This window comes from Pipra filicauda, unplaced genomic scaffold (genome assembly GCF_003945595.2).
Source record: "Pipra filicauda isolate LSUMZ 115617 unplaced genomic scaffold, ASM394559v2 scaffold171_size1565689_pilon, whole genome shotgun sequence".
NCBI classification, from domain to species: domain Eukaryota; kingdom Metazoa; phylum Chordata; class Aves; order Passeriformes; family Pipridae; genus Pipra; species Pipra filicauda.
In genome coordinates, this window is record NW_024104229.1 from 450,093 (window position 1) to 461,560 (window position 11,468).

Genomic DNA, 11,468 nt, shown 5'->3' on the forward strand with positions numbered 1-11,468 from the left:
TTATGATTAATACTGGTGGAATTACATTAAAGTTGCTAAGAAAAGGAGAGCAGGCCACGTGTGAATAGGCAAGGTAGGCTGCTTACAGGAAAAGTTTCCTCAAGACTCTTTTTGTCTTAACGTATAAAGACAACAAAGACTGCGATGAGGTCCCTGATTTCCTATATCTTCTGGAAGAAAGTACATTATCAAATTAAAGGCTGAAAGGAATAATACTAGAGGGTAAGAAACCATTATTTAACTTAACATTACATTGGTTTATTTTATAGAGATCAAATATTCTCCATATTAGCCTTATAAGTGCACAAACTGGTGATTCCAAACAAATGGTTACTCCGCCATAAACACACTGTGAAAGGCAAGTTGGCTGAAGGGTAATTTGAGAAAATAGAATAAGCCTGAAAATAACGTACAATTAAGGTGGTTTAACAATTATCCTGGTGTTTTTGAGAATAAAACCAATCCAGCATGATGAACATAGGATAACACATATTTTTTTAAATACTCTACTGGGTTTTGATACATTTTTTATTTTTACTTGTGAATTATTAAGTATATCTATATCTAATGAAACTGAAGTAAACAAATGCAAACAGCTATTAGGGGAAATATATACCTGAAGAAGCATGCTCGTTTTTTTAAATTATTTTTGTCATGTTTTCAGGTTTGATATACTTTTGTTTCAATATGCAAAAGATAGAGAAGAGAAGTCAGCTGAGTTGTACCAAAAAGTTAGAAAACCTTAATTGGATGGCAGTACAGGAAAACAAAAATACAAATCAGTATTATCTCTTGGAATTTTCATTATAATCACATAGAAAATGATAGGCATATTACCACTGCATAAAAGTGATAAAGCTTAGGGTTTTTTCTATGTTTCAGTCATGCTTTGCTGACACTAAGCCAAGAAATTCTAAATTTCCTCTTCATGCACCTTTAATTCTTTCAGTCATTTTTCTTCCTTTGATTGGCTATCATGCATTATTTACCCAGACAGATTATTACTTCCCTGGTTCTAGCCTATTTTATTTGTTGCCATAGTAATGGTCATAAGTATTTTTCTTATCTACTTTTTAATTTATATTTTTTTTTCACTCTCTGTCTGTTTGGGTTCTTTCTCCTTTCTTGTTCTTTCTTCTTATTTTCTCTACTCTGCTCTCTCTCTAACACTTGTCTTTTTAAACCATTTACCAATTCTATCCTTTGCAAAGAGACCTTAAACATCCATACACTTCTCTATTTGGGGGAAGGAAGGGAATTGTCTTTACTACTTAGGACACATAAACTTATTAAAGATTTCCAGGAAAAATTCCCAATTTTGTTTTCATCTATCTCTGAAGTCACTGGGCTGCCCTCCCTTTTTCTGATGAAACTCCTCTTCATTTGAATGAGTTGCAAGCAATATCCTGAACAAAATAATGCTCCTGATGTCTGTTTCCTACCCAGCAGCTATACAAACAATCATTATCCATTTGCAATTTAAGGACAATGTCTGTACAGTAAGGTATTTAAACGAGTATTTAGGTTTTTAAATGCCTTTCAGAGGTCCCTGAAAATCTGAGACATGGAGATATGTCTGAGGTTCTGAGACAAAGGCTACTGCAAAGTGGAGAGAGAGTTTAAAATAAATAAAATTTGTGGGTAGGAAGAGTTTCCTCCTGCAGCCAACACGAACAAATTCTGACTGGACGTGCTGCCTTTTGAGACTTCTTGTCACCACTTCTGATCCAGCCACAGCAACTTCCGACACTCAAAAGACTTTTGTTACCCCTCTAAACATACTGGTGCCACAAGTCGAGCTCTCCTGATCCGTCTTGCCTCTCCACACACAGATTACTTTAGGCGCATTTACTCAGTTAGAATCATAAAACCACCTTCCTGTGTTGGAAGGGACCCACAAGGACCATCAAAGTCCAGCTTCTGGTTCTGCATGGGAACATCTCCAAGAATCCCATCATGTGCCTGAGAGTGTTGTACAAACCCTTCTTGAACTCTTGCAGGTTTGAGGCCATGACCACTTCCCTGGGGAGCCTGTTCCAGTGCCCAACCACCCTCTGGGGGAAGAACCTTTTTCTAATATCCAACCTAAACCTCCCCTGACACAACTTCAGGCCATTCACTCAGGTCCTGTCACTGGTCACCACAGAGCAGAGATCTGTGTTGTCCCTCCTCTTCCCCTCCCAAGGAAGTTGTAACTGCAATTTGCTCTGGCCTCAGTCTCGTCTTCCCTGGGATGAACAGACCAAGTGACCTTGGCCGCTCCTCACACGGTTTCCCCTCAAGGCCCTTCACCACTCTGTGGCCCTCCTTTGGACGCTCTCTAATAGCTTAATATCTAGGAATATGTTAGGAATATATAGGAAATATGTCTTTCCTATATTGTGGTGGCCAAAACTGCACATGATATTCAAGGTGAGGCCTCCCCAGTGCAGAGCAGAGCGGGACAATCCCCTCCCTCGACTGGCTGGTGATGCTTTGCCTGATGCCCCCCAGGACGTGGTTGGTCCCCCTGGCTGCCAAGGCACTGCTGACTCATATTCAACTTGTCATCCAGCAGGACTGTGGTGCTGCTCTACAACCTCTCATCCCCCAGTCACTTCATGAGCGTGATCTATCATTTGACTGTTTCTGAAATACAAAGACTATAAAAAATATATCATTTGTAGGAGGCGGTTTCTAACCTTTCTAAATAAGATGATGATACTCTTGGTGACTCAGTTTCATTAATATTTTTCTTAACAAAGTAAAACTACAAGTCCTGTGATGGTAATTCTAAAGTTACTCCTCCTTAATTGCACTCCTCTCATAGAGCTGAGTTTTTTCCCCCCAGTCTTTGGCAATATTTGAAAAGATAACAACCATTTACATAAACTTGTCCCTATGGGCAATTTCACCAACAAATAAAGGAGCTCATTAAGGTAACAGAAAGACACAGTTGTGTGCCTTTTTCCTCCAAATACTTCTCAGACCTCTCAAACTTATCCTTTCACTTAGATTATTTTGTCAAAGATATTTAGTCCAGCTATCAGTTCATTCTTGTAAATGCCATTTGTTACACAAATCAAACCTACTGACCCTTTTGTAGTCCTTGCTGCTGGGAATGTGTTGCTAACTGCATCTACATCAGATCCTTGGATTGTAGTCAATTCAGCTGACATGATACCCATAACTATGCATTATATTCCTCTGTAAGAGAAACTAAACTTGAAAAATTCCATTGCAACTGAGTTGATTTCCAACAACTCTAGCTTTGTCCATTCTTAATCCTTGGCAAATATTTTGCATGGAAATAATAAGACCCTTGCCCTTTCTCTTCAGTAGCCATATTGAAACAGTCTATTGTGTTCCTTCATGGCTACGCTTGGCATCCCATCATAAGAATCTTCCTCTAGATCTGAGACATATTGCAGAAAACCCAAAGGATGAAGGCAATATAAAATTGGAAGTTGGCCAATGAGGAAAACCTATTTGTTTCACTAGCCTGATGAACATTAATTTATTTAAGACCAAGCTGAAATAGGTCCCTGAAGGATGATCTAATAAACCTTTAAAACTGTCACCTTGCAGCCAACTCGCTTTTTTGTCAATAAGTAAATGATGTAACATAGACCAGATTCTTAACAGCTAGCACAATGATTTAAACATCCATTAAACAGAGATTTAACTGGTGCTTGCCACCACTTATACATGGACGATATGTGTTATTTCTTGCATTTTTATGAGGTTACATAACATCAAGTTCATGTGGTTTGGTTAATCCTAGAACAAAACACAATTTAGGAGCATGCAGCATAAAATCTGTTGCACAGATGTTTGATCTTGCATTTCCAGCTAGCATTGATTTTCATGCATGTGTGGGGGGAGACGATAGTTTAAAAGAAGGACAATCCACTGCTGCTAATCATGTATTAGCAGCTTATCACAAATTACAGGGTAATAATTCCACTATAGCATTCTGTTGAGGACAAATTGTGACAAGTGACTCCACAGTTAAACTTTCTTCTGATTAGTTGTAGGTGAAGCTAGTGGCTTCTCATCTTAAGGTCAGCTAATACTACCCAACAGAGGATCCCACTTTCATGTCTAAAGAATTTTCCCACACCATTTAAAAAGAGGGAAATTGCAAATCGTACTATTCAAATTTTTCTGAGATCTTCTTCTCAAAGATATATATTCTACTAGCCCCTGAAAATGGTCACATCATGGCAGAAACATGTTTTTTAAAAGTTTGTTCATGCTCAGGAAAAACTTCTGAAACCTTTGCACTTCTTGTCCATGTTGGGCACTGAATCACCACTGAAGTTCAGGTTCATCCACCTTTTCAGTTTCATTATCACTTGTTTAGTACAGTAGAACAAAAGAAGTATTAGAAAAATAAGAACTTTTTAGAACACATGTCACTGCAGATAGGACAAAGAATATGATCTGAAAAGAAGCAAGAATTGGCATTAGGGAGAAAAAGAAAGAGGCTGACCAGAGGGAGGCAAAATAGAAAACAGAGATTGTAATGGAGACAGAAAGTGGGATGTGAGCAAGTTGCAGTACCTGTAATGGGAGAAATGGAGATTCAGAGCAGGTGCTGGAAGAGGGCACAAATGAACTATCTACCAAAGAGTAAAAGGGAGAGGGAGAAAGGGAGCTGTCTAAGAGTGGGGATTAGTGAATTAGGACTGTGATCCATTAATGGTAGGATTTTTCAGACTGTGAGGAAATCTAGGAAAACATAGGAAACAAGTCTAGATCTTAGATTCTGGAATAACTGCTGAAACAGAACTTCATAATATTTAATATGGTATTTTTGCAAAACATTTTGTAATTTCTATGGGTATCTGTTTCAGCACCCTAATGCTACAGCAGTCCTGCAAGCCTCACCTCCGGTTTGACCAGGAAAACGAAATACTGACTTCAGGAAACACTGGTAACTAGTTTGTGGTTTGTCAAAGAGCTGACAGCAATCAAAGGGAAGATCTTCATGCAATAGTCCATGTGACAAAAACTGTGCAGCTGTAATTCTGAGAGCACCAGTGCTTTGGGATGGGCAGGTTCCTATCACAGATTTGGATTCTAATAACAGGAATAATCTCGCAGAACATTACTTGGCAAGTTCAACCCAATAATTGCAGAAGTGTAGCTTGGATAGAAAGAATAGCAGTAAAAAAGAGGGAGTAAGATGTAGAGCAGAAAAATGCTGAGAAGTTAAAAAATTAAGTCATCTTAATTTCTCTGTGTTTCAAATATTTTACTCATAATGTAAATAATATCCTCTTGGCTCCTAGAGTTCTACAAAAATAAAGTCTTACATGTGAAGTGCTTTGAAAAATTAACCTTTTTAATTAAAATCAGCCTAGGAAAAAAAATTCAAGCAAACTCCAAAAACTTAACCCCCTGCGAGCACACTATAAGCAACTAGAAAAAAAAAGGAAAATAATAAATAACTGGTCATAGCAATTCCTACCTTCTTTGCATGACTTAAAACAGAAGATGCATAAAAAATAGTACCTAATAATATAACTTAAAATTAAAATTTTCACACCCTTTGGAGAACATGTTAAACAGATCATTCACAGATGATTATGTAGCCATTACTTTCATATTTTTGCCCAGGCTTTCCAAATATCCTTGCCTTCGCATAGCAGGGCAAAAATTCTCAGCTGATATTTCTCTCTAATCTGGAAAACCCCTCAGTGTTGAAGGTTCAAGGTCCACATATAGTGAAAGCTACAGTGGGGTCTCTGATTTGAAAAATATTGAAGGCAACATTAGCCAACTTGGTTTTACACAGCAGCAGCACACAGACCTACCGTCATAATCATGTAGCTGCATCTGTAAGGAATTTACTAGCTATGACTCATCTTTGGGTTGTTCATTGTCAGTCCTCCTTTAGTATTTCAAAATAACTGTGATTTACAGCACGCAGGCATCACGCTACTGCAGAGCGAGTGTCTGCCCATGGGATTGTAAGATTCTACCAGATATGAACCTACAGTTGTGGGATATTTCCCATTTGAACTGTGTATTTGAAAATCCAAGTGCATTATTTGCACAACTCAAATGCTCTTTCAGTGCACTTGATCACTCCAGTAATTTGTTTATAATAACGTGTATCCAGTATTTCCCTTATTTGGTAGCCCAAAGACTCTGACCTCCACATTTCTCAGAGTATTTAGGCTTTCTGATATTAAAATAACCTTTATCTTTATATCTATAGAGAGTGATTTCTTTGCTGTCATTTTTTTGAAGTGATTGCATTATCAACTGTGGTGAAGGCAAGAAATATTTCTCTGTGCAGAGATTTCCTGCACATATAACTGGCTATATAAGTAACTCCAGATCTGAAGAAAGAACTGTAGAACTCAGTAAACAATTCTAAGACTTAGCCTTCAGCTGTGGCTTTTCTTTCAAACTTTAGATATTGACACCCTCATATAGAGAGTCACATTTGCTGGTGAGTGTTGATCCCTTTCTAATCCTCATCTATATTGCTTTTGGAGATATTGCAACAAATTAGTGACTGTGTTCTAGGAGGTACAGAGACTGCAGAAGACAGATGAAAAGGTTGTGTGTCTGTCATATAAACCAATTTCTAATAGGTTGGCTTAAAGTCATTCCAAAAGGTTAATATCCCAGTGAAGTAAGGGAGCCTAGTTATATTTTAATGGTCAAATGTTAAACTTCAGGAAGCCACCTATATTTTTATGCTATTGACATTAGTCAAAAATTAATCCTTGGACTTTTTACCAAAATGGTGGGTCATATTTTCACATTTTAATACTGAACTTGTTGGAACTGGTTCTGAGAATTGGAATGTTAAAATTATTCTTGTCCAATCAAGAAATAGAAGCAAAAATAAGTGATTCATTCCCAATTGTAAACCTTCACATTTCTGATGGTCACAATGAACCTCCTAAACTGACCAAAGTATATTTGCACAACGTATTTAACAAATAGCTTGTAGAGTACCGACCCTGCAGAAACCTAGTTCTGCACACATTGACCATTCACGGTAAAAAGTGGTGCTAAAAATATCACTTAAAATTATGAGGTATTTTCCTAGTTCTCTGAGTTCTTAATAATGATGATGACTTGCTCCTGTATCTAAATGCAGTCAGATACCACAGCAATGAGCCCCATTAGGTATATACATAGACAGAGTATTTTCTTTCAGTTATTAGCAATATTTTTAACAGTGTCTTCATTGTATCCCCATAGATGAATTACTTGCAAGAACAAGCAGCAAACACTGTAAAGCTCTTGAATGCTCCGCTGTATTTTGGCTGCACGTATCCATTTTTTAACATATATCTCAAACCACCATCAATTCAAACTGTGTTTGACGTGAGTAACTACTTCAGGGAGTATTCTTGCCCCCCACCAATCAAAAATCATGGGTGGGGCAAATTTTCTTCCTCAGACCCGTGGAATGGAAAACCAATATTTCCTTCCTCACCTTGATCTCTAAATGCAAGCTAGGAAGCCTTGACATAAACTCATATCAGGCCAAACACAGGCTATTCCTGGTTTCTGTGTTTGATGCAATTCCATCCCTATCTCCACACACACTCACGGGATGCACAGAGAGGTGGTAAGACATAAATCATTTTAGCTACATTTAGCTGCACAAAGATTTTTCTTCTCCTGTGAACTCCGTGAAAGCTGTCAGTGATTAGTAATAGCAGCATTACCAGTACTCCAATGTCATTTAAAAATATCTCTATTTGTCTACAGCTATTATCAAGAATGAAGATAAAGCTGCAGAAGACACTTGCTTTATTCCCACAGAAGCAGTACATCATCAATTTGAGGTCAAACATCAAGTTAAAGGTGTTTCATTAAAATTTAACTCATGTTTCTAAACTATCTCACATGAACAGACAAGCCAGTCAGGCAGATCACTGTGGGAGGGATTTGGAGACAGTTAAATCATTGACCTGTAACCTATGAATGACTTTGTTAGTAAAACATTGGCTTTTCTAGGAAAAAAAGCAGAGGATAGAGTTTGATGGCATGCAGGAAAGGAATGTTAATGTAATTTTCATATCTGTCAGATGAGTAACTGCAGCTCTCTTAGCTTTGAGCACAAAACACACAATGTGCAGTAATACACCAAGGACATACAAAGGTGCATCAACCAGTAACCTGAATCCAAACATCAATACACTGTAAGGATTAGAGAGACTGTGTCCTGGTCCAGGTACAAATGAAACCGACCTTCTGCATTTTTAGCTCTAACACTTGCATCTTGATGACCAGCTTTTTTTGCAACTTTACATCTGCAGGATCATTGCACTTACTTGTTAGGGCATTGAGACCACATGTGATCTGGACTGCAGATGCCACTGTGATATTCCAAATTTCTTTTTCAAGGCCATATAATTCAGTAGTTTATGTGAAAACACTGGCTTTGTTAGTGAATACTCGGCACCAATGCATCTTTTCTTCTCTCTTCTCTCTCTGCTTGACTCATGGCTCAGCTAAGTCAATTTATATTTCTTTTCAGTGAAAATAGGGAGTTCAAGTCCTTGTTTAATATACCTGGTTGCATCGTGTCTCAAACTAGGCCCTACGTATCTTCTGTTGCATAAATTTTTTTCCTGGTGCCACCTGAAGACTTGGAGACTTCCTGCAAACATTCCTGAGACAGGCATACAGCCTTGTACCTCCCTTGCTATGCACCAACCTTATTGTTTTGAGTTAAGTAAGGCAGTTAATACTGATCACATCAGGGTCTCCTAATCTGGGAATACTCAGGAAAGCTATTCTATGTTAAAAATGTCCAGGTGAGTAAACCTTTTCTGAGGAGCAGTGTCACTCGCCTTGTGACCTGCAGGAAACTGGTGGCCTGCTAGAGCATGGTAGGTACTCTGGGAACTGGCTGCTGTGTCCTGGCCTCCTCTGTGACTCTGACTGGCAAGAGACAAACAGCTTTTACTGCATCACAGATGAAAACAGTAATTGTTTTATGCTACTAGTATTTTAAACTAAAATATTTCTAAGAACACTATATATAGTTTTGGGAAAAAAATCAACTTGTTTGCACTAGCAAAGCAATTGTCATGACTTCTGCATTAAAATCTGTACACTTTTCATGTGAGGTATGATATGGGTTTATTTTATATTTGCTCACAAGCCTGCTCTGGTTCTCTCACTATACCTAAGAAAAATCAGCTAAAACAAAATAATACATCATCACAACTCTGTTGTAAGCAGAAAATCAACTATGTGGGCTAATGCAGTAATTTGTTAGGATAAAAAAATCTGGTAAAATGGGCATGAGTCTACAAAGTCTCAGAAATGTGACTTTATAAAGCAGAGGACAATTTGAACGAAACTGATAGATCACTGCAACCCACAAATAACTCCTGTGATCAGAGTCACATTGCAACTCACTTGAATTGAGCACTGAACATTGAAAATCAGTTTGGCAGAAAATTAGGCCGAGAAAGAATACCTAAAGTTTCAACTGCCCTTTCATATGGTAGAACAAAGAGAAGGATGAAGTATACGTGTGTGTGGGAGCTGTTTGTTTATTTGCCTTGCTTTCTTTAGAAATGAGTCTCCAGAAAGACTTCCCTGCAACCTTTTTGTAAACATAACACAACAGTTCCCTTTTAGTTGTGTGTTACCGTAACAATACTTAACAGTGTTCCTGAGGGAATTAAGTTTTTGTTCCCAGCATGACCCACAAAAGCATAGTGGTCATCAACCTTTCATATTGTGAATGGTGACACAAGCTCCAACAATGACCTGATAAGTCACTTACTTTGTGGTTCTCTGGGGAAAACAAGTGTTTTGCTACTTTATTTCACTAATTAAACTCGAAATGTCCGTGTCCTTACTGCTGGGTGGACTGCCAAGATTCAGAGCTCTTCTTTTGTAAGCTTCCTGACCTGCCACTGATGTCAGTCACCACAATTAGCCTGCCAACAAAATCATAGGGCAGGGGGTACTGTGCCAGACACGCACCTTCCTTCCACTCTGCCGTTTGCTGAGTGGAACAAGAAAAAAAACAATCATTCAAAGCACTGCCATGAGTTTTTGCTTCCTTACAGGCTCCAACTGCAAATGTCACAAGCTTTCACATTTAACAATTTTATGTGTCTCCACCCTTTGCTGCTTTCCTTTTGTAAGATCAGTTCACATGCCAATAGCCTCCCACCTAGTGTTTTGCTCCTTTTTAACCTTTAGAGACATGACTTTTTTGCAGGCTGAAACACCAGACAGAATTTTCAGTGAGAACAGCAGATTTTTTTCTACAGAATTGTGCTCCAGAACCCACAGCACAAACAAACAAACAAATCAAATACCCTGGGACGGACCATGTTTGACTGGAGTGAGCAATTCAATACAATGTTCCTGAGTACACACACCCTAACCTGGAGTTAACACAGAAGCTGGCCCTGCTCAGCAGGAAGGGATCAGCATTAACAGACCTCAGAGTGCACTTTGGTAACCTCAGAAAGGTATGTTAAGGTTCTCTTTAGGCTTTTTTAAAGCTATCAAAATATCTGTGGAAGCACCTTATTGCTGAACAACTTAACTCCTCAGACTCAAGGCACTATGCTTACATTGAACCTCTCTCCATATGTTTAAAAACTGAGCATTTATTATTAACATCTGCCTTTCATACTCTCGCAGGAGCTCTATTGACTTATTAGGGCCAACAGCCCTAAGTGTCTGGCTCAAATAGCTATCAGTATCTTTCTTCTGACTAATTCTGCAATGCCGACATTTGTAACAGCAGAGGCACTGTGTCCCTGGGCATCAGTGGTAACTGTGGCAAGCACTTCTTAAAACATGACAATTTTCCAAGTGTGGAAGCAGGCATTGGGAATGTACTTTGCACACTCAGACTTTTAACAGGACTGGTTAAAGCCCACTGCAGCACAATTTTCTTCACTCATGTCTCAAAGTAGTGAAAACCAGTGATATACTATACACTTGCAATTCTGCTTACTCATTTTGCTGATAAATATGTTGACCTTTGATTTCATAAAAACATTTCTTGTTTTGTGGTGCAAAATAAAATGGAAAATTTTATCGCTCTACCTCTCACTGTAATTTCTAGAAGTTCGCAATAGATATATTCCCTATAGCCACTTTCCTTTTGGAGACAAATAATACAAATCTCTACAGTCTCATGAAAGGCTGAACTGTTTAAAGAAAATCTACACTTTTTAAAAAGATGCAGTTATAATCTCTTCATATTGTAATGTAGATTTCAAGAAGATTATCTGAGTTTTTCAGTAAAACAGGATCTAATCTGAAAGATAATCCAGGATTGATTACATTCTGGAATTTGTATTTGACATCTTTAATAAACCTGCACAATATTGTTCCTGACACTTTTTGGTCCAAGGCTATCAAAGAAACAATGTCTTCCTTTGATTGCATTTATTTCTGACAATATATTCAAGTAACAAACACCCTTTTTTGAGATTCTTTTCTAGTAAACACATCTGTAGCTATTG